At 39.5% G+C, this 23,340-nt stretch overlaps 1 long non-coding RNA gene across 1 annotated transcript in view; it reads right to left on the reverse strand.

The window, feature by feature from the left end:
- Positions 1-9,519: 9,519 nt before the first annotated feature.
- Positions 9,520-23,340, reverse strand: part of LOC148109665 (uncharacterized) — a 376,151-nt gene continuing 362,330 nt past the window's right edge. Inside the window, exon 3 of the long non-coding RNA XR_015725082.1 lies at positions 9,520-9,617. This is a non-coding gene — a long non-coding RNA (uncharacterized LOC148109665). The remainder of the gene's footprint in view (positions 9,618-23,340) is intronic.

A 23,340-nucleotide genomic window follows, 5' to 3' on the forward strand; every position in this document is an offset into this window, starting at 1 on the left:
GATCGGCAGGAGAAGAAAGGGAAGAAGAAAGGGATGGTAAACAGAAGGGGGAATGAACCATGAGAGACTATGGACTCTGAGAAACAAACTGAGGGCCTCAGAGGGGAGGGGGCTGGGGGAATGGGATAGACTGGTGATGGGTAGTAAGGAGGGCACGTATTGCATGGTGCACTGGGTGTTATATGCAAGTAATGAATCATGGAACTTTACATAAAAAACTAGGGATGTACTGTACGGTGACTAACATAATAGAATAAAAAATGAAAAAAAATGCTTGTTAAAGAAGAAAACAGTGCTGAGTGGATAGTTCTAATTCCGTTTGTCTAAATAAGAATCATTCTGAAAAACACATTCAGATAGGCGCTGAATTTAAGTAGTACATCCCATTACAGCTCATGAAAGAATAAAAAAGAATAGTCATGGGCTCTGCATAATAAAAAAGAGTCTAACCTTAAGTGGTTAGGCTTTCAGTTATATTTTAAGAAAATATTTTGAATTATATAGTCACACAAATAAATTTTCAAAAGTAAAACTTTCTAATGGTGAAAGAGCTTAGGGTTGAATGAAGTTTTCTATATCATCCCGTCAACAGATGTGGGAAGGGAGGCCTGGATCCACCAGGGGACTAATCTGACTTGAAACAGCACCCCTGAAAGGGTATGAACCAGGGCCAACAGAATCTTTTTGCTTCAAGTTCAACATACTTCCTACCACACTGCCAACTTGCTACACACACACACACACACACACACACACACACACACACACACACCAGGGAAATTTGTGACAAAAATCATAACTTTTAAACACAAGCCAAAGGCTTATTCTAACAACAAAGGAAAAATATAAAGATTGCAATTGCGTATCAGGATGCCACTGATCTTTGAGTTTCACTGGATAGTGGTTTAGCCCAAGAAATCCTCTTTAAATCTTGTCAGAAACAAAAATAAGATAAATAAAGCTGCACCCTCCACTTAAGGCAGTCTTGTGTAAAAGCAAAGAAGAAAAAAGAAGAAATGGAAAAGGCTGCTATAAGACTAATGCTTGAATCATGTTCTGATAGTCTTCATAGATAATAAATTTAACATTAAGATTAACTGAGCATATAAATGTAACCAATTTCCCTCAAAGCATATGATCATCCCCTTCTCCTGAAAAACCCTTAAATTATATCAATTTCTTCCACTTTGTATTTGTTATAGGTTTAAGTGTATAGCACCCGCATAATGAATGCTAACAGAACCTTCTCTCTGTCAGTATTCCCCAGTGTTAGAAGAAAGCTCCTCACTAAATTAAATGGTAAAAAGAAGTTGTAGCTTTGGAATTGGACCTAAGTTCATACTGTAGCCTTCTTACTGTTTGGTTGTGGGGCATTTCCCACTTTCTTAACTTTTCTGAGGCTGAGACGTCTCATCTAGAGTTAGGATGATATGACTCACTTGAAAAGACGGCCACGTAAAATAAACGACTTAGTGAAGATAGGCGCAAGCTTAACACAGTACTTGGTACTTAGTGAAAATTAATAAGTGGCTTTCCCAATAAAATAAGGCTCATTTTAACCACTTTTCTTCCCTAGTCTTGTTTACTTTATAGTATATCCAGGTTGTTTTACTTGCTATATTATTACAGATAGCAAAAACAAATAAAAATGTATTTTATAATGTTATGTTCCTTTTTATTCAAGAACTCTAAACATTTACAATCGTTCAAACACACTTTTGGGTGATCTTTTTTTCTTTTTTCGGTATGACTTGATTTCCACTCAAGTCGCAGAATGAGTTGTTCTTGTTAATGTATAAGCATGCATCTATTTACTACTTAAGACAAATACTATTTCCTTCTACTGAGGAAAAGACATAGCTGCTCATATAAAGTATAAATATCACTTCATTTGATACCTTCACTTCACCCTAACTACACCAACACTAGGCTATATAGTAAGTAATCGATTTAGAAAAAACAATTGTGAAAAAGTAATCCCATTTGACTGTGATTTCTCACATATTTTTTAAATGTTTTTTTATTATATTATGTTAGTCACCATACGGTACATGCCTGGTTTTTTATGTAAAGTTCGATGATTCATTAGTTGCGTATAACCCCCAGTGCACCATGCAATACGTGCTCTCCTTAATACCCATCACCGGTCTATCCCATTCCCCTACCCCCCTCCCCTCTGAAGCCCTCAGTTTGTTTCCCGGAGTCCATAGTCTCTCACGCTTCATTCCCCCTTCTGATTACCCCCCCTTTCTTTATCCCTTTCTTCTCCTACCGATCTTCCTAGTTCTTATGTTCCATAGATGAGAGATTTCTCACATATTTTTAACTTATTTAACTATTTAAAAGAATAGCTGCTTAGATGCTTCTGTAAAGGAAAAATTGAATGTTTCCTTTAAACAACAGCCATGGCAGCCACCCTGCCTATGACTAACCTACCCTTGTGGTTTAGATGGTAGGTTAGCCTAAGAAATAAATTTCTTCTCAATTTCATCGGAAACATAACTGAGATGAAATCACCGCCCCTTCCACTTGAGGCAGTTCCATAAAGATGCCAAGAGGAAACTGAAATGACTTCCAAAAATGTACATTTTTGCACTGTGTTCAAGCCTGAGTTCCTTTTGCCTACAGTTCAGTTTTAAAAAGAACCAGCTGTGGGATTGAGAGCCCAAAGTCCAGCCCCTTCATGCTGAACACTTGAACACTTGAGGACTGTCACGAGAGTGGGCTTCGTGGTTGTCTCCGTATCTGACGGCTCGGGAAACTTGTCTCGTGAACACTTCATTGCCAAGGAAACCCGTCCATCACATCAAGTTTAGCACCTCGGCATTTACAACTCCCTTGACAGGCACAGCTGTAAGTAAGTCTGCACTCAGCAGCAGGGATATGTGGGGTCCCTCACCAGCACCAACCGCAAGAATTTGACATTGCCCAATTTTGGGATGGAGTGAGATGCTTCAACAGAAGTTCAGAACGACGACACATCTGGCACTGAACCTACTGCACACTAATTGTTTCACTGAGATAATTTTGAGGTAATTACACTCCACCAATCCACAAGTAACCTCGCTCAGGCTTGTACTTAATCCACTGTAGCTTGCTATTTCTAAAAGGTCAGGAAATCTCTTTCCTCACCTCTAACTGCTCACCTTTCTTGGGTGCACTATGGGGATGCATAATTCCAACAGAGTGGAAATTCAGTCAGTAAATGAAGTTGAGGCATAAATATTCATAGCGAAAAATTTTGGGGGAAAAAAAGGTCAAGAAATGAGACAAAGTAAATCACAGCCCCTTATAGAGATGATTAAGATATGCTCTGGCAGTTTACATGGATTTGCTTAAAATTTGATTCTGCTATTTAAAAACTCTTTTCGTGGCAATGAACATATCCGCTTGTACCAGTGTTTGGATATCTCATTCATGCTTTGCTCATTGAAGAAGAAAGCAAGTACACTTGGAGCCGTTCAAACTCCTCTCACTCCTTGTGACACTTCGTTTAAAGATTTATTCGTGTTCCAATGTAGTCAAACATGCCTCAACTTACATAAAATTACTTGGAAACTTGGAATTTGTACTATACTTTGAAGTCTGCTATTGAATTAATTCATTATCAAAACTGGCTAAGCAATTCTCAAACATCATTTTCAATGCATTCTATAAATTATGAATTCTGCAAAGCCAATAACTCTGCCCTCCCATCCAACATACGTGTGTATACACGAGGAGTGTTTATTGTAAATGGCAACCAGTCATTAGTAATAATGTAACTTTTCTCCTTATCAGAGATATCAGACTTAATTCTTATCTTATTCAAACAAGGATGTTCTCGAGGTTACCTTTCCTTCAAAAATCAACAAATAGAAATCTCATGATGCAACTAAAATTTCAAAAGCAATAAATAAAAGGAAAAACTTTTATGACACAAAGTCATGTTCTTTATCTTCTTAAGCCTTGAGAAAACGACTAAAAATTTCCCTTGTCAGAATGAAGCATCCATCAAGAACCATCCCAAGATAAACCTGAACTTTTGGTACTTTTTGGCATTCAACCATCAAACAAGGCAAGTAGCCATGCCTTGTGGCTTAGTGTGGGACTTTGCCCACTACCAATCAAGGCCTGAACTTGCCTGTCATAGTTAGTAAAATTCAGGATAAAGCAGAATTTGTTAATTCTGTGTCATCAAAGTGGTTAAAATATTCAAATATAAGTAACTTCTTGCTTTCCCTTTATATTTGTTCACTTGTTTTTCTGTTTTACTGTTGGCTGATGTAGGAAACTCCATTAATCCAGTGAATTCAAAGACTGGGCTTAAAAACTAAAAACTCAACTTCCAAGTAGAACTGTGAGAATTCCTAGACCTATTTGGTGTCACTTTTGTTGGTAACACTTCCTTTTTATTTTAACATAATGGGTTAGCCTGGAAGAAGATATGTGACCAGTTGTCCCAAATTGAATGCTAGTGGAAGTCAGAAATGTCTACCTTATTCTTTACAGTTTTCCCTGCTCAGTTGCATGGTATAAAAAGAAAAAAAAATCTTTTCACAAATTCTTATGATATTCATATACTTAATTACATAAATGACTTTGAAGGAGTTTACTTGATTACTTTCTTGAAAATTATGGATTAAGACACTGAAAAGTCACCTTTATTCCTCTACTACCAAATCATAAAAAAAAAAAAAGGAGGGGGATGGGGAAGGCAACACACACTTGTTTATCATAATGAGGCACCATGCCTGACATTTTCATGCTTGAACATGGCAAGACCACAGGACTAAAGGAGAGGCCAATTTTCTCCCTTCCTCTTGGACTCGGTTTCCTTATTCTTTTTGTTAAAAGATTTTATTTACTTATTTATGTGAGAGAGAAAGATTGAGAGAGAGCATGAGCAGGATAGGGGGATGGGGAGCAGAGGGAGAGAGAGAAGCAGGCTCCCTGCTGAGCAGGGGCTCCATCCCAGGACTCTGGGATCATGGCCTGAGCAGAAGGTAGATGCTTAACGGACTGAGCCACACAGGCGCCCCCTCAGTTTCCTTATTCTTACAGCAAATGGCCTAGCAGGTGCTCAATGAACAGTTTGGGAAACAACTCTTTTCTCCCTTAACACCCAGCATTTTAGCGGACAAAAATGAATGTTCCTTTTATGGGATCAGGGCCTTCCATCTTAAAAGATCTATTTCCTGTCACATTTTCTACAGCACATGGTTATGAGCCTCAGGTGAAAAACAAGTAGTTAGCCTTTGGAAATCCTATGGGTAATATGCAGCCTTCCTGACCTATAAATTGTTTTTAAATGGGTTTGGTGAGACATGAATATACTGTTCCAAATTCAAGCCCAAACTCAAAGATTTTCTTTCCAGTTTCCCATTTTCCAAGGATTTCCAAGAATAACCATTTCACAGTTCAGTTGTGAAATAAAACCCTGTTATCACTATCCAGAGATATCAAACCATAACTAAGGGAAACTAGAAAATGTACACTTTGTTCTTACAGCTTCCACTCCGATTTTATAATATGTATTTAATTATGTATATATTAATTAATGTATTTACTAACTAATAATCACTATGGCAACGTGACTACAGCATAAAAGATTCTGAAAGCACAAATCAAAGAGGAATGCTAGCTTTCAGTAGACTGTCTTCCCGTTTACTTTTCTTCCATCTTCTAGTTTCATAAAGGAGGTGATGTCGTAATTTATGATGTTAAGCTGACTGGTGAAATGTCATTACACAAGCGATGTTTTAATTGATGATGTTAGGCTGGTTAGCAGGAAAGTGTCAAATGTCACTTTTGTGACATAAACTGGCAGTTATGATTATATAATATCAATTATTCTTTGGAAACTGCGTTACATCAGTTAGAGCTGAGCCGATTCAGTTTGAGCAGGTTCATATTTTTTTTCTAGCTGTTCATCTAGTTCTAATTATTAGGAGTAAAGTACACTTCAGATGTAGTTTAGACTTTCCTAATGTCCTCCCTGGAAGTGTAATCGGTATATTATATGCCCCTTGTGTTGCACAAAGAGGTGCAAGAAAAATCTGTCGTGACCTTCCAGGAAGGAGGCTGTGGTTTGAATCTTCCTCCACCTTAAGTGAAACTCTTGAAATTATTTTAATTGTTAGTTGAGATTTAACTGAAATTTGACATTGTGAAGGAATATATTTTAAAGACTCTTTGCTTATTTTGGTTTTCTATGAATGTCAGCTGCCCAAACTTCTAGGCATACTTGCCTCTCTCCTTTTCTTTTTACATTAAGGCAAAAAAGAAGAAACAGAAGTAATGGAGAAGCGTTTTCTTATATTTTTTGTCCTTTACTATGGACATCATTTTGAAACAGTGATGAGCTAACTGGAGGGATATGGGAATTCAAAACTCAAAAAAACTAATGATAAAAAGAACACAACAAACTTAATGATAAAAATATTAATAATAAATGCCATGATAGCAACAGCTACCGATTATTGTAATTGGTATATCCCGGCACTGTGCTAATTCTTTACATACACTGCCTTATGCATTCTTCATAACAAATGTGTGAGCTAGATATAAGTAGTATCATTTTTCATATGAGAGAAGTAAGGTTTACAAATACTTTGGGTTAAAGGAAACAGTTTGTAAATGTTAAGTACTTCCAGGAGTATTGGAGTAATTCGGCAAGGGCATCCATGGGGGGAAATGGACCAGTGCAGTGAGTTGTCCTTTGCAGCCTCTGCCATCATTATACTGAAGGTGAGGCTCAGGAGTTGAGCCCCAGTGTAAGGGCTAGATGCTGACAGAACAAAAGCGGAGGGGAGGTGGTGAAGCTGGGGCAAAGTGAGTGTAGATGTGTGTGCGTGTGTATGTCTGTGCATGTGTTTATTGCAGGCATGTGTATTTGTGCATGTATCCATAGGTGTTTGTGTGTGCATTTACACACCCCTGCATGCTTGTGTGTGGACTTTTGTGTGTACATGCATGTGCCACGTGGCATGTGTATGCACACGCACCTGTGTATGCACCTACATTCAGAGAGAGGGAACTAGGGTAGGGAGAAAGCAGAGAATAACGATGAGACAGGAACAATATTAGACAGGTTTCACACAGATATAGTGCAGTCTGAGCAACTGGTAGAAGTTCAAAGGCAGGCTATCCCTAGGGCAGGGTCCAGGAGGCGCCATGCTGAGCCAGGCATTAACCTTCTAACGGCTGGCTTGTGGGCTGTCTCGTGGGGTAGACTTTTGGGGGAGGGCCTATAGTGTCCAGGGCAGGAGGTAAACCCTCAGATGGTAACAGGTACTTCCCAGATGGTACAGATGTATTTCAATAAGTGAACAGCACACGCCATCCTACCATTCAGAGTTGAGCACCTATGAAGGATGTGGACTCATAAACTGCTGGCCTTTCCTCAGTTGCCCCCAACTCGGATTCCCAACTCTCTTCCCACTTCTCCAAAATGAGTTGCCTTCTTTCTACCGCTGTTGAGGGCCTCCCTCCAAGACACTGAGCTGACAGCTCTTTAAGCACTTCAGTCCTCCAGGCCTGCTTTCCTTCTTACAGGTATGATTTTGGTGAAAACCAAGGGAAAACATCCAAACCTGGAGCTAAGTCAATGGGAATCAACAGAGGAATGTGAAGTCTTAAGCCATATCGGACATTCTAGAGCTTGGGTTAAAGGTTCTCATGTTCCCTCTAAGGCTCCGTCAAACCACACCAGAAAGAAATTAATCAGTAAATGTGCCACATGAAAAAATACCACATTCTTGTTCTTGGCACAGTGTAAATCTTCCTAAGTCTTCATGGCAAGTTATTACACTTGTTCCATCCAAGTTCCTTCCCCTTTGTTCTTTTCTCCATTTCTACCTTTCTTTCACCTTGGTTTAGGAGCAAAGTCAAACTATTTCATTTGAAAGGTGAGGAAAACCCAGAAATGGCTCCTGGGACTTTGGAATTTCCCCTATGGCCCTAACTCCAAGGAGAGGGATGGCAGGTCACAGATGACTGCTGGAGCAGGCGGGACAGCTAGTAACAAACATTGTTCAGTGTTTTGTGGATTTGTGAAGCACTTTTATGTAGCCACATACTGTTTCTCTGAGCAACTTTGTAAGATCCTGATTATGCGCATCTCCTCTGACAGGAAAAGAGCATAAGGCTCAGAGCATTTATCAAAGCGGCTAGTAGTTTTCTAAGTATTGTCCCATGACCTTTCCAGTGCCATGTGGGAAGTTTTAACTTCTCACTCCGGTTTTTGGGAGAAATCCTGATGACTTGTGCTACCATTCAAAGTCAATTAGGTTTGGTATTTCCTTGATTTAAATCCTGATCATCATTTATTCATTTCCTCCCTCCCTCACTCTATTGTATTCATTCAACAAATGCTGACTGAGCATTTGTCACGCGCCAAACCCTGTCCTCTGGCCAAACTGTGCCCTCCTAGAGATTATATTCTCATTCAGCCCTTTCTCACCAACCTCAAATCTAAAAAAAAAGAATTGTAAATGAAATCATTTTGGCCCTCAGTGTTCTATGATTCATCTTTTACATTAGAAGCAGGTCACTAGGTCCAGCCCATAAACAAGGAGAGATTTCACAAGGTCATGGATTCCAGGAGGTGGGAGTTTGGGGAACCATTTTAAAAGGCGTCCTACCAAAGGAACTTAAAAATTATCTCAGGGGCCCAGAATATCCCTCCGCTACAATGAGACACTCATCATGGCACCTAGTGACACCAACAAGCCAAACTCACCCTTCAGAAGCTGATTTCTTATGTCTCATAGCTTTAGTGCTCTCAGTTTTCACTAAGGAACAAGGTACTAGGCACTTCAGTTGTTAACCCTTTGAGGCTTGATGGCCTCTCTACAAGGGGCCTCCCTCTTAGTAGAGAGCTCTTAAGCACCATTTCTGATCTTCTAAGCCCCATCTACATTCTATGTCAGCTACTGTTGCAAACAATAGTTCTGTGCAAGCTCCAGCCAGTTTCCAGTAAATACACCCTTGCTTCAGGCCAATGCTAGATACCTCTTGTCTCTGGCAGACATGAAGCTTCTTTTTTGGCATCACTGCAATGGGGGTTTTAAGAACTCAACTGATATCAGAAAAATGTGAAACCTACAAGTGGGAGGAATTAATTCCAGGGTGGAAGAAATGTTCACCAATGGGAACTGAGAGTCAATGGGTAAATCCTTCTTCCTTTGTCCCCTTTCCTACCCCAGAATGCATTATACATTTCATTCTGCTTCTCAGATGATCCCACAGGACTGTGCAACCAGTCACCTATAGTGATGTCTTTGCATTGGCTCTCTCTCTTTCCTGTTTCACTCTGGTTGCCTGGCATCATGTTCCCAAATAAACTACTTAAACATAGCCATTTTCTCAGATTATGCTTCTCGTGGAATCCAGGCTAAGACAATCTTTAAGTTTTAATGACTCAAAAAAGAAGTAAAACAATAAATTACTGATGATAAGATTTCAGCGTTATACACAAGACACCCAGGCTGAAATAAACCTGGTTACAAAGGCATTTTATGAAATGTGCAACTCACTGGACGTTGTCCATTCTGGGCACTGGAACATTCTCATAGTTTCTACACGGGCCCATGTACTTCTCTATTATGATGTGTAGCTGGTTCTTTAAATTTGGGCTGTATAAAATGAAAACAACAACAACAACAAAATGAGTACGACTGACTCTACAATGAAAATAATGTGGTATTTTCTGTATTGATCATCTAGTTATTTAGGGCAGACTTCTCAGTGTGGGCACCAGCAACATCACTTGGTTGGAACTCAGGGGCTGATCCTTCTGGATCAGCCTTCTGGAGACATGGGGGTCTCCAGTTCTCTTTCATCCTGCAGGGCAGTGTGCTTAGGCAGGCAAGCCATTGGATACACTGTGAGGTTCCTCTTCCCTTGAAGGAGCTTCAACCCCTGCTGGTATCTCTTTTTCTTATAAAGCAATTGTGGGAGGAGACTTGAAGGGGAATAAGTATATTGGGCTTGCTTTGTTCTGAAAAGTCTTAGCTTAGGACCAAAATTTTTAAGGCTGTTCTGAGGAAATATAGATGCCCAGTATAGGGAAATTTTAGAGTGTTTGGTCGCTTGGGAACTGATGTGGGTGTAGCCCCTTGTGCACCCATGGAAAATTGCAGCCTTACACATTCCCCCAAAGAAGGAAGCCATCAGTGACAGCTGGGTTATTGTCAGACAAGCCAGAGAGAGCTCTAAGGCCATTCATAGGAAAATCCTACCCATCTCTTTATGAAATATATCAAATACACAGTGGACATTAGTGACAATTTTTAGTTCCCCACCAGTTAAGATTAGTGATAACCTTTAGCCAGTGTAGCCAAGGGAATGTTCTTGAAGTATTCTATGTTCTCCTTTTGTTTGCCAAACATGGCTCCTGTCACACATCATTTGTGCCTCTTGCTTGGGCAAATTCTGCTCCTAGTTTCCATGGCTTTATTGTTAAGTGCTAGCTTTGCTTAGGCCCTTGGTAAGAGTAGAGTCAGCTAAGACTGTTTGTCGAGTGATTTTCACCAAAGGCTTTGCTTCTGTCCCTTATGCTTCTGTGCAATGCTGGCTGTGGTTGGCTCCAGATTGCCACAGCTCCCTAGTTCCCTCAGCTCCCCAACTGTGCCTGTCTTCTGCATTGCAAGATTAAGGTTCTCTTCTGGACTTTTGGAAGAGGCTTTGTATATATTGGAGACACGAAGGAAAAGGACATTAAAATCTATATTTTGTTCCCAGAAAGAATGGTTTTCTGCTTGTATTTGGAATTGAAAAATAAGTTCCCTTCTTGCACTCTGTCAAGTACTTCCCGTAAATAACACCATTAAAATGTCCTGCCAGTCAACATGGCATAGGAAGAGATCCAAGGTGTTACCATTTCATTGTGCTGGCTTGTAAGTTTCACCAGGGGCCGTGATAAGTATGTCATCATAGGTGAGGGATATTTGGGTACCTAAGACACCCCTGTTCTTTTGGTAGGAAGACTTCTAAAATGGCTCCCAATGATCCCTGCCTCCTGGTATTCACACACTCGTATACTCCTGTGGCTTGGTGAAGTAAGCCTAATGACTTGTTTCTACTGCAAACAATGAGATCCTTCCCCCGCTGAGCCTTGAGCCGACCCCATCCAGCCTGACCCCTAGTCCACAGTCTGTGAGACACCCTAAGCAGAGGAACCAGCTAAGCCATCCAGATTATTGACCCACAGATAAATAGTTTTGAGATAAAGAAATAGTTTTGGAGTTATTCATAACACAATAATAGATAATAAATACAGCGCCCTTCCAATTACAGGCATTAGGAGGCTGTCTCTCTTTTTGTGAGCCATTGTAACAGCATCCTCTGGTTGCAATGCCCAGGAAATGTCTGTAATCTATGATCTCCTTTGAATGCAGACAGCCATTTTCCACTCCTGGATCACTAAGCAACATTCAACCTGTCAGAAACTAGGGCATACAAATTCTATTATAGCCACTATATTTAACACAGGAGCCTGGATAATAAGGTCTGAGATGTATTTTACAGCCTTAGCCTGGCATCACATCTTTTCTGGACTAGGAGTACTTTCTATAGTTCTGATTGAAAATAGCAGTTATTTTTTCTTTCCCCTGATCGGTTATCTTTACTGAAAAGGTACAGCGCTGTCGCTCCTGACAAGAAGGACATGTATTAGACACCATCGGCTTGCACCTGAATACCCAAGTGATGCATTACATGAATATAATTTACATAATAAGCCAGGCAAAAAATGCGTCTTAGAGTGTACATGCTTGTCAACATTTAAAAATGTTGAAATCTTGACAGAGAGCTGCCGCTTAGAGTAAAGAAAAGAATGATACTTATCCCCCTCCCCCTTCAAACTCTATGCTGATGCCATGTCCCAAATACTACTCATGGAGTGAAGGTCTGTGTTGCTTTATTTTCTAAATAATTACTCAGCATCTCATTTTATCTTAGCTGCATAATTACCTAGGAATTTATAAGAATTGGTAATATTTGATCAAGTTCATATGAGAATAAAATCTGATGTGTAACTATTGCTAGGAATGAGTGACTTCTGGATTGCTTTTCAATGGAAACAGCTCTGTTGTATGTTTGAATGTTAAAATCAGCACATTGGACCTACCTGGGTGCCTTAGAGAAGATTCTTCTAGTTTTTCAATGAATATAAAACGTTAAATTCAAGGACCAAGTGGATTTTTATGGTTAAGTCACAATTTATAAATAAGCATTAATTAACATCAGATAAAAAATGGGATTACTAAGTAATCACATATTGCCTCATCATTAGTGGTGGGCTTATAATTATAAACCTTTCAGAAACGAAAATTAAAAAATTATAATAAATAGCTATTCTATAGGAAGGCCGTTGGATAGTGTATACAGCAGTGTTTGGCCCAAGCTTTAGTAAATAACTGTTAGACCTGGATCAAATGCATTCCACTTGGCTATCTTCATTACATCACAAAGATTGATTAGACTCTAACAGTCATACTTGAATTTCAGCAGTATTTTAACTTTTTATTAGACATGGGCTTCTTGAGCTCAGGCAAAATGAGCTCTGGAATTCCAGGCAGAATTTTTAGGTTTTAGGTTGCAGATAGTTTTGAATAAACTTGCTTATGTATCTGAATTGAACATATTGCTTAGATCAACTATGAAATAAAATATTTTCTAGTTTGCTTTTTTCCCATATTTTGAGGTCTAGGGTTATATCTATAGGGCATCAAAATGTGTATACTTGGTAGAAGAGAAAAACAAACCAAAATGACTATTTGGATCCTCAGAAACCCCATACAACCCAATTTCCCCAAATGCACATTATTTCGTTAATTCTACTTTTTTAAAAGACAATAAATTTACTTACACTATCTAAAGATAAAAGGTAGGAAACTTTTAAAGGTGATGGTTAAGTTTATGGCATCATAGATGGTGACAGTTCCATGGGTGTACACTTATCTTCAAACTCATCAAGAAGTATGCCATTAAATGTGTTACAGGTTTTTGTGTATCAAAAATAATTCAGTAAAAAAAAAAAGAACAACAGGGTGTTATACACAACTAATGAATCATCGAGCCTTACATCGGAAACCGGAGATGTACTGTATGGTGACTAACATAATATAATAAAAATAAATAAATAAATAAATAAAATAAAACCAGACAAATTTATTAAAAAAAAAAAAAAGAACAACAAAAAAGGGTAATAGAGTTTATTAAATAAACACAGTTTTTTGTATATTTTATTTTTCATTTATCGTAATAAAGTGTTTGGAAGAATCTTTTGATGCCCCAAATACCTATTACCTTGACCCTGAGTCACTGAGTATTAATAAGGGTTTATATGTGCGGCACAGGGCTGGGGCTTATACCATCAGCTTTCCAGGCTGGCTCCAGTACTGAAACAAGAAGGCCAGAGGAATGCAAGAAGAATAAAAAATTCTGACATATCGTGGCATTTATTTGCCCTATAACCTACTGACCTTGGCAAATTTCCTGGGGTGGGAAAGCATAAGCCACACATTGACCTAAATGGAATCTATCAATCCTGCTCAAATGTTAGCCAGCTAGTAATTACCTTACACACTAACGATTGAAATGCCAAAAGAATCAAAAGGCCTTTCCTTTGGAATGAAAAGTAGTCACCTGTGCTTTCTGGAGGATGTGGCCATTACCAGTCTCTGGTGCTATAATGCAAGTGGACAACAATGGCATTGATAAATGGGGCTTGCTCCAGCCCAGCTGGCTTCTCTCTTTACCTTCACTTCCAGCCTCTTCCCACCTCGGTTCTTCCATCTGAAGCTCCCTGTACTTAAAATGTTCTATCCCCCCAGATCTTCATCTGGCTGGCCTTTTATATAAGGATCTGACCAAATGCCAGCCTCTGTGATCATCCATTCAAACTTTTCAATTACTTTTGGTTTTTGGGTGGGTGCATTTCTTTGGTTTCAAATCCCAGATCCATTACTTACTAGCTGTGCAAACTTGGGCAACTTAGTGAATCTCTCCGCATGTTTGTAAGTATGCACGGATATATTCATGTCCATCCTTCATTACTCTAAAAAGGATTTACGGCAACCATGCCTATTTATAGTATTCAGGTGTTTTCCATTTTCAGGGCCATGATATTTCTTCTTTTAGGTCTCCATTGTCCTAATTTGATTCTAGGACCAATTTAACTCTCATGTGGTGTTTTATTGTTGTTGGTGGTTTATTTTTCATCATATTTTATTATTAGGTCACTACCATTTGTTTCTCCTCTTCATAAGTTGATAGCAAGAATTTATATATCATTGAGCAAAGGCTGTATCTCAATGGACTAAATGATTTGAAGGTTTGAGACCAAAGTTTAGATGATCTAGACAAAGAACTGCAACTGAAAATTAAAGGGGGAGGGCATGAAAATATGGCTCATATTTTCCAGACCGGAAGGTCTGTGTTGCTTTATTTCCTAAATAATTGCTCAGCATCTCATTTTATCTTAGCTGCATAATTACCTAGGAATTTATAAGAATTGGGAATATTTGATCAAGTTCATATGAGACTCTGATATGTAACTATTGCTAGGAATGAGTGACTTCTGGATTGTTTTTCAATGGAAATAGATTTGTTGGTCATTGGTTGGTGACATTGGTTAGTGTCATTGTTGGTGATGTTGAGAACACTGTATTTTAGCCGTGACCTGATATGGGAACCAAGGAACTATGAATAACTCTTAAGTTCTTCCTTATGAGTTGTGGCAACCTGACCAGGCTGCTGAAAACTTCTTACATTGCCTCATTATATGACTGCCGAAACCATTTTTACTGTTTATTTTGTTTTGTTTTTGATGATTTTCAATGAAATTATTTAGCACCTTTTGATCCAAGAAGGAAAAGATGGGTTGTACTAAACCCCATCTCTGCGTAGTCTGGTTGACTCCTAAGAGAGGAACTAGCTAATAATTAAATATCTGCAATGTGAAAAAAATAATTAGCTGATTAAATTTGTAATATAATACAGGGGGGCTGCGGTAATGAATCACTTAACACTCTTGAGATGTTTGCTTTGGAAGAGAAAGCTTAGTGAGAAATGAGATATAATAAATGGTCTTAAGACAGAGAAAGGGAACTCGCTAGTGGAGAAGAAACTTGAAGCATAGCCTCCTCAGAGCAGGTGAAAAAGGATGCTCTTCTACCTGGCTTGTGTGGGTAATTTAATTCTGTTTGGCCTATCAGCATGTTTTATTTAGCAAGTGCAATTAAAGAGTAACAGCATCAGCAGAAACATAGTTTCTGAGAAACAGTCGGAAATGAGAATTTTCCCCCCCTTTCTCTCCAGTGTGTCTTTTCCTGTGGCCAAAAGTTATTGATTCTCAGTCTGTGTCAGTCATGGAGATGGGGGCCTGGTTCTTTTGTGAAGTAAGTGCTGGACCCAGTGGGCATAAAGATATTGCCCTTTTCCATTGTTTAAATACTTTAGAACATCATTGACAAATACTTTATCTTTTAAAGAATACTACCAAAGTGTCTTCACTAAACTAATTTTGGGAATAGAGGAAAATAAAGTCAAATCCATTCAAATAGACAAATGCATGCTTATGGGTCTGTGGTGGGGAGTGTGGGGCGGGGAGTGTGGGGGTGGTAGAGAAACATAATGAACATCCTGAACGCTTAATTATTTGACTTATAATTAATTTTTTCTCCTGTTATTTAATTAGGGCATACATAGACAAATTTTATTCATGTGCTATTTTCATGAATTTTACAATCCATACTAAAGAACCCCTCTACTATGCTTTATGAAATTGGTTTAAGTCAAGTCAAAGTTTACTCTAGAAGTCAAATCCACTCTACAGAATAATTTCCATCAAAGCACAGGTTCAAAATGTTACTTAAATTTCTTTTACTAAACAGTAGAATAAATACAAAACAACTAAAATTAAAAAAAAAATCTAGGGAATTTAAAAATTAAAAAAAATTGGGAATTACTAATAGAGTTCTATCTTTGAACTGAAAATATTCATTTGTTTTGGATAGTACACCCTTCTCTGAATTAAATAGCCCGAGCAGTTCACAGAATTCCAGTACCAACAACCAACCAACCAACAAAACAAAAATGAAAAACCTAAACTTAACAAACAGAGCCAAGATGTTTCTGGATAATGAAAGAAACGTAGAATTTATTTTGGGAGTTGACTTTCCCCAGTTCCCCCAGAAATGCATTCTAATTATTATGCACAAACTCCTTGACTTGAGAAAGATGAGAGAGGCTATGCCATTTAATATGTTCTTTGTTTGATAAAGAAATTAGTAAGAACAACATAAGGTTTTTTTTTTTTAAAGTTTTAAATTCACATTGAAACAATATGGTTTTACTTGATAATTACTGCTGCCTACCTGGCCAGCTGCAATTGTCTCTCTGTTCTCTATGACTAGATACATTTCTCCTTCACCTTTGTCCTGTTCAAGAAATCCTGATCCACTAGAACAATCCTGTGACATGGTGACCTATTGAACACAGGCATTCCATTGGATGTCATCAACCTTTATCCAGAACTGTCATTCTCATTGTGGGCTGCACATTAAAATCACCAGGATGGGGGAAGCTTTTAAAATATGCCTAAGCCTGAGTCCTAACCACAGAAACCCTAATTTATTCCTAATTTAAACCCAGGCAATGGTATTTTCAAACATCTTACTGAAGGTTTATTTTATGGAGCCAGGTTGTTGATTTTTTTTTTTTCCCCATCATGGCAATTAAAGGACCAGGTAGCCTTAGCCATGTTCAAGTTCAGGTATGAACTACAGGGAGACCACTTATAACCCCAAGTTCTTCCAGTCACAACCTCTCACTCAGCATGGAGAGGAGAGGTGGAGGCTGGAGGGCACTCCCTGTTAACAGGCGTGGCTTCTCTGTGTTGGCAAGCTTCCCTGGGAGAACTGGCTTTCCGGCAGGCACGCAATGGAACGCAATATGGACCTTGACAATAATCAGGCTGTGTCTTTTCCTCTTCTCTGCGAAAGAACAGTCCAGCCATACGGTGAAGAGACAGGGCTGTTTTATCTTGGCCAGATTCCTGTCTTTCTCGGTTGTTGGGGAGCACCAAGCCCTGAATTTCGAACATTTATAATAACGTTCAGCAACAAATACAGAGCCCTGGTCAGACATCTAAAGGGATAGGTGGCAGGAGGTAGGAAGCCACCAATTTATTCTTGTTTAGGAAATGAAGCTTCTTATTTTTCCCTAGCTATGTTGTCTCTACTGAGTTTTATGTCAGGAAATAGGAAGCTGATGATAGCCTGTTGCTGAAATAAAGTTCAGGCTTTTTTCCCTCTCCCTCTTTCTGGTTTCCCTCCCTGAAACTTGGGTTCATGACAGCTTGTTGTTGGGCAGGGCATTAGCCTTTTTGTAATTTATTGCTTTTAGATTAAATCTGGGGAAACTCAATATTGCAGTTGAATGATTAGAGCAATACCCCTTGGAGTAATAAATTTTCTTTGGTGCTGTGCATCTCCAGATCATGTTTCCCTTCTAATTACATTTACATAAATGATATTCTGTAAAATTAAATTAACATTCAAACGGTTACACTGGCAGGGAGAGACAAAAATTAGTTACCAAGTTGCATCTCTTTAAAAAAAATCTAGTTCTTTTCATAATATGAATCACTACCCTCTCTCAAGTGTCAGCAATCAACAAAACCTCGGTTCCAGAACTGCACAGGGGTGTTTGTCACCAGCTAATGGAGATGTTTTGTTTCTTTCCTGGAGATTTAGACAGTAAAGCCTCATTAGACAGTGACTATAGTGACTTTTCAAACTTGGCCACTAAAGAATTGCTAATTTTCCTTTGAGCTTCTCCCCTTGAAATTCTGCAGTGATCATGGGGAACGTTCAAATTGAATATGCACACAGAACTTTGTTCCGGTCTGTATCATCCTTACCACCCACTCCCATTCTTCTGTGAGCCTTGGTTTTCCAGTCTAGGAGTTAACAGAAGGCCAGTCACTGGTGACATCCAGAATCTCCCTACCTTTCTGTGATCTCTTCTACCGCTTCAGTAGGTTTCCATTTTTAAGAGTTTGGGTCTCTTTAGAAGTTGCACTATGTGGAGGGTTTAAATCAGAATCATCAGAAAATCTATGGCTTCCTTGTTTGGCTAATACTGTTACCTCAGCCACGTTGGGTGTATGACATCAGGACAACGCCAGTAACTGTTTCCATTATATCTTTTGTTAAAACCAATCAGTTCCATTTGTGAGTGTGATGATTTGATGTAAAATATGATTTCTTTTATGCAATAAAAATTACATATATCCTAAGGGAGGATATTTAACCAAAACTGTACCAGTTGTATCCCTGGGCATGTGAGATTTTCCCCCTATTTATTATTATTATTATTTTTAAAGATTTTATTTATTTATTTGACAGAGAGAGAGACAGCACAAGCAGTGGGAGTGGGAGCACAACCTGACATGGGGCTCGATCCCAGGACCCCAGGATCAACACCTGAACCGAAGGCAGACACTTAACCATCTGAGCCACCCAGGCACCCCTTTTCCTGTTTATTATTGTTTCTATTATTTGAATTACATACAGTCAACATGTATCATTTTTATATAAAATAGTAAGCTGTTGCAAAAGAAGTATCTTTTCAGATCCCAGGGGTTCAGGTGAAGAGATAGTTCAGTGGAATGCTAGCAGCATGTGCCTCCACTGTTTCTATTCTCCCTGTTAAACACCAGAACCTATGACTCGACATCACCTGGGTTTAGCAAACCTTGGACACAATCATACCCATGGAGCATAATTACATATATTGAAATGTCTAATAAAATGTGGCTGTGAGGAGTCCACTCTGAAAATAACCTTTCTGGAACTATGCTTATCACAGAAGATGATGACAGTATAAGAAGAAAGCCAGTACCTCTTTTAAAAGAAGCCTGTAGCTGCACATCCTTTCCTGGACACATTCATATCTGTACTCCACCCCGCCTGACCTGAGTTCTCTTCTTCTCTTTCTTGGGCTTGCATTTACTTGTGCTTCAATTATTCATTTGATGTTTATGTACTGGGCACCTACGACATGCCAGAGTACTGTGATTGTCACTGGAGATAAAATGGGGGGAAAAAGCAGATGCGACTCTTGTTCTCATAGAGATTACAGTTTGCAGAGAAAGACAGATGGTAACGAAATAATCATATTGATAAATGTTTAATTATGAACTGAGATTAGTGTGCTAAAGAAGAAATGCAGTCCTGGGAAGACATGAGTTCAAAGAATCCACCCTTGATGGAAGATGAGGAGCAAAGATAGAGGTTGGGGAAGCATTTCTAGGGAAGTGAGACTTGAGCTAAAATGTCAAAGATGGGTCTGGGTGAAGACATGGAAAGTAGCCACAAGAGGGAGGGGGTGACCCTTCCAGCTTGAGGCGACAGCGTGCGACAGTGCCCTGCAGGAGGAGGGAGTATGGCATATTTGATAACAAGTGAAGGCCACTGTGCTTGGATTACAGGAAGCTTGGGGAGAAAAATGGGTAAAGAGATTAGTGAGGCCTGTTAAGTTAGATAAAGAAAGACTCTTGAGGTCGTGCTGATAATCTTGGTTTTATTCTCAGAGCAATGGCAAACAACAGAAATGTCATAACCAGGGGAGTGACATAACTATATATCCATCTTGCAAAGGTCGCTCTGAGAGCAGTGCGGGAAATAGACTGTGGAAGAACAGTCAGAATGGCTGTGAGGGACCAGTTAGTCAGTCTTCCTAGACCAGAGGGGTGATGACAAGATGGAGAAAGTGGATGGAATCAGAGATAACTCAGAGGCAAATTTACATCATTTGGTGACAGTTTGGCCATAAGGGAATAGGAGAAGGCAGTGACAAGAATGCCTCTTGAAGCAAGAGATACTATGGACTCTGAGAAACAAACTGAGGGCTTCAGAGGGGAGGGGGGTGGGGGAATGGGATAGGCTGGTGATGGGTAGTAAGGAGGGCACGAATTGCGTGGTGCACTGGGTGTTATACGCAACTAATGAATCATCGAACTTTACATCAAAAACCAGGGATGTACTGTATGGTGACTAACGTAATATAATAAAAAACATTAAAAAAAAAAAAGAATGCCTCTTGAGTTTCTCACTCTGCAACTAGATAGTAGTGGATGATGGAACAGAGAGCACAAGAGAGTGGGTTTAGAGGGATGGAGGATGGCTCTAGCCTTAAGAATATTGAAGTATATATCCAGGGGGAAGGGTTGAGCAGGCAGATCTATACAGCCATGTCTCAGAGAGGAAGTCAGTGTAGGTTATATAAAGAAGGTAACCGAAGCAATGAGCATGCAAGGGGAGATGCAAGGGGGCGTTGGAATGACTTTGACTGACAATGTCCTAGGTCCTCTGCAGCTCAGCACTCCCTCACTTTCCCTAGCCCTAACTGGTGGTCTGGTTCTGCAGTTTTCCTCCCATTTTCCATGGGTTACATTATAGGAAAATGCCACATACTACTTTGACCATGCCTTTGATAATGACTTACTAGATTTTGATTCTACCATCTCGGCTCCCTCTTCAGGGTCAGCTGCCACAATCCCATTGTCATGGATCTTGAGGAGAGCTGTGAAGCCATTAGAGATGATTCTGAACTTGAAACCTGGGTCTTAGTTCTTCCATCTAGGCTTCATTTGGTGGGGCCGGGGGGGTTGGTGGTGGGGAGCCTTCTTCCTTCTCCTAATTGATTCACTCAGCATTTCTGTTTTTGTCTAGAGCTAATTTACAATATACCCAAACACATGTACTAATGAACCATGTCATAATGGAGTTCTGCTACACTATGTGTGTGCCTATAATTCACTTTACACCTCTTATGTACCACTCATATTATTCCATAAATTATAGTTATTTTCATACCTGTCTTGTCTCTCCTATAAGAATTCAAACTCCTTGAAGACAGGGTTATTGCTTTATGCAATTTTATACCTTGCATGGCACCCAATATCATGCCTCTTGGATAAGGACACATCAGCATGTACTCACTGAATCAGTGTTGAATGACCAGAGGCTGTGTTCTACTGCAGAAAAGCAGTCACAAGTAGTCAGGTATGAGGTAACAAGAAATTAGGACAGGAAATAAAGGAATGGCCATATCTGGCATGAAGTAATGTCCAATAAATATTTGTTGACTGATTGAATTTTAGGATGAATTGACAGGGAAAGAGGGAGAAGATCAAAGTGAAGGATGGAAATAAACCTACAGTTAATCGAAACGGTGATACCCTTTTATGACCTGCTTCTTGCTTATATTGTTCTTTTGCCTGCAATTCTATTTCATGCTCCTTCTCCAAATATTGCAGATTTGGCCTAATGGTCATCACTCATGAAGCCTTTTCCCCATTGGTTAGTCAGAGAAAGATGAAGGCATCCTCCTTCATGATCTCCCAGATTGTACAGACTATTCTAGCATGTAACACGTTTATTATATTTATGCATATACCTCTCAGCTGTCCACAGGCTTCTCATGGGAATGCACAGGGTCAGCTTCCAGCATGGAAGAGGCACATGATAGGTTTGATGAGTAGAAACACAGAAGCAGAGATCGGGCTCCACGTTCAGAGTTGAACATCATTTCAAGAATACTTATAATACCACCCTAACTTTAAAATACATAAATATGACTTCTTACTTGCCCAAAATTCCCTTTTAAAGGAAAAACAACTATCTTATTCTAGATCTAAAATTCATGTTAACGATCTTATTCTAGAATTGAAGTTCAGGATAACTCCAGCTACAACTGAGGTTTGAGTCAGGAAATGTGAATTCTCTTTCTTTTATATTCAAAGTTTTTATGGCTTTAGACAAATCATTTAAACAATGGTTCAGCGTTATTTTTTGTAAACTGGGCATAACAATCTTTCAAATTAGCCAATACACATGAAAGCACGTTATCTACCATGACCGTATAAGCACAACAGAGTGTAATATCAGTAGTAGTTGCTGCTGATGTGGGAAAAGTCAATGATGGTGGCCTTAAAGCTGTCATTTAATCCATAAATGATTAAGAGTACATAATATGTGTCCGGGTTTGTGCTGGGTACTTTAGAAAGGAGGGGAGGTTTTAGGAGACGTGGTTTGTATTCTCAAATTGTTTGCAGTGTGGATCAGGAGACAAGACTAAAGCAAATCAGCTAAAGCAAAATATGTACATACACAGGATTATATGCCATCGGACTATTTGTGCCATTGCAATTCTCAGAAAAAAAAGGATGGGTAAATATACAGTTATTTTTAAGTCAGAGGTTTCCCTTCCTTTGACCTTCATAAACACCTCTGAGTGTTCTATAATCTACTCTGCGAAAGCTTGCATCAGGAGCTACTAATCAGTACCTCCCATTTAGCCATTCAGCCCCCTTTTCCAGTGCAACTCAGCGCTGAGTACCCCACACAGCTGAAACTTTTGGCTCAGTCTCTCCAATCGCCACCTGCAGGCTGCAGAGGACCAGAAGCTCCTGCAGCCCTGGCTTTCCCAGGTGGGATGCTGGGTGCAGCTCTTAGAGCCTGATCCAGCCTGCTGGCCTCTTGCTGCCTCCATCTGGGCCTGCTGTCGGTGGATGGATGCCCACGGCACTGGCTCACCCACCCGAGGTGAACAAATGGGACCAGTGCTCCACAGCTCCTTGGGGAGAGCTCAGAAGGCCGGTCACCAGAACCCATCATTGCCTGTGACTTATACACCAGGGAAAGGTTAGAGAAATTTATGAGTGGATACCATATGCCAGCCCAACATCTGCTTCCTCATAAGGGGCATGAATATAGGACAGTGCTAAGTGCATTAAAGATGAGATTCAGGCATGAGGAAAGTACAATTTAACTGCTTATGGGGGCGAAGACTCCAAAGCTGTTAGGAGTTTTCATGTTCATGTTTTTTTAATCCATAGATTTTATTTTTCAGAGCAGTTACAGGTTCACAGCAAAACTGAGGGGAAAAGACTGAGATTTCCCATATGCCTCCTGTCCCCACACACTTTTAGCCTCCCTCATTTTCAACTTGCCCCAGCAGTGTTATGATTGATGAAACTACATTGTTACCTGTGTTGACACATCATTATCACCCAAAGTTTATAGTTTATGTAAGAGTTCCCTCTTGGTGTTGTACATTCTATGAGTTTGGACAAATGCATGATGACATATAGCCACCATGACAGTACCATACAGAATAGTTTTGCTGCCCTTAAAAACCCTCTGTGCTCTGCCTATCCATCCCTCCTTTCCCACATACTCATTTTTGAAAGGAAACTTTACATAGAACATCAACTATAAATATAGATGAAGCTGCTCTCTTTGGGGTGCTAGGAGGCTCACAGTCCCTCCCTCAGCCTCCTTC

This window comes from Ursus americanus, chromosome 7, assembly GCF_024610735.1.
Source record: "Ursus americanus isolate L20-20 chromosome 7, mUrsAme1.1.p, whole genome shotgun sequence".
Taxonomy (NCBI): Eukaryota; Metazoa; Chordata; class Mammalia; order Carnivora; family Ursidae; genus Ursus; species Ursus americanus.